The 1,421-nt window shown below is 37.8% G+C and overlaps 1 non-coding gene across 1 annotated transcript; it reads right to left on the reverse strand.

The window, feature by feature from the left end:
• Positions 1–789: 789 nt before the first annotated feature.
• LOC112753564 (small nucleolar RNA R71) lies at positions 790–896 on the reverse strand. Its single transcript, XR_003177947.1, has one exon. It is a non-coding gene; the product is annotated as a small nucleolar RNA R71 (small nucleolar RNA).
• Positions 897–1,421: the final 525 nt, after the last annotated feature.

Here is a 1,421-nt window from a genome sequence, read left to right on the forward strand (position 1 = left end):
AATATTTTTCTTCTCCCTCTTTTTTTAAAATTCGAATACTCTCTCTCTCATCTCTTTCTATTTATTTTATTTAATTACTAATACTTCTCTTCTTCTTAAAATTCAAACCCTCTCCCTCTCTCTGTGTTCGAATTTTTCTTCTTCTCCCTTCTTCATTCTATTTCTTCTATTCTTCTACTCACAGAAAGGAATCTCTATACTTTGACATAGAGGATTCCTCTTCTTTTCTGTTCTCTCCTTTTTCATATGAGCAGGAACAAGGATAAGAATATTCTTGTTAAAGCTGATCCTGAACCTGAAAGGACTCTAAAGAGGAAGTTAAGATAAGCTAAAGCACAAAACTCTGGAGAGGACCTAACAGAAATTTTCGAAAAAGAAGAAGACATGGCAGCCGAAAATAACAACAATGGTGGAGATGCAAGGAAGGTGCTTGGTGACTTTACTGCACCAACTTCCAACTTCTATGGAAGAAGCATCTCGATTCCTACAATTGGAGCAAACAACTTTGAGCTTAAGCCTAAATTAGTTTCTCTAATGCAGCAGAATTGCAAGTTTCTTGGACATCCATTAGAAGATACTCATCAGTTCTTAGCTAAATTCTTGCAAATCTGTGACACTGTTAAGACCAATGGGGTTAATCTTGAGGTCTACAGACTTATGCTTTTCCCCTTTGCTATAAGAGACAGAGCTGGGATATGGTTGGACTCACAACTTAAAGAAAGCCTGAACTCTTGGGAAAAGTTGGTCAATGCTTTTTTGGCCAAATTCTTTCCACCTCAAAAATTGACTAAACTTAGAGTGGAAGTCCAAACCTTCAGACAGAAGGAAGGTGAATCCCTCTATGAAGCTTGGGAAAGATACAAGCAATTGATTAGAAGGTGTCCTTCTGACATTCTTTCAAATTGGAGCATCTTATGTATATTCTATGATGGTCTGTCTGAATTGTCCAAGATGTCATTGGATCACTCTGCTGGTGGATCTCTTCATCTGAAGAAGATGCCTACAGAAGCCCAGGAACTCATTGAAATGGTTGCAAATAACCAGTTCATGTATACTTCTGAAAGAAATCCTATGAATAATGGGATGACTCAGAAGAAAAGAGTTCTTGAGATTGATACTCTGAATGCCATATTGGCTCAGAATAAAATATTGACTCAGCAAGTCAATATGATTTCTCAGAGTCTGACTGGAATGCAAGCTGCATCCTGCAGTACTAAAGAACCCTCCTCTGAAGAAGAAACTTATGACCTTGAGAATCCTACAATGGAAGAGGTGAATTACATGGGAGAATCCTATGGAAACACCTATAATCCTTCATGGAGGAATCATCCTAATTTCTCATGGAAGGATCAGCAGAAGCCTAATCAAGGCTTCAATAATAATAATAATGGTGGGAGGAATAGATTTGGCAATAGCAAGCC

Source organism: Arachis hypogaea, chromosome 15 (genome assembly GCF_003086295.3).
Source record: "Arachis hypogaea cultivar Tifrunner chromosome 15, arahy.Tifrunner.gnm2.J5K5, whole genome shotgun sequence".
In the NCBI taxonomy this organism is placed as follows: Eukaryota; Viridiplantae; Streptophyta; class Magnoliopsida; order Fabales; family Fabaceae; genus Arachis; species Arachis hypogaea.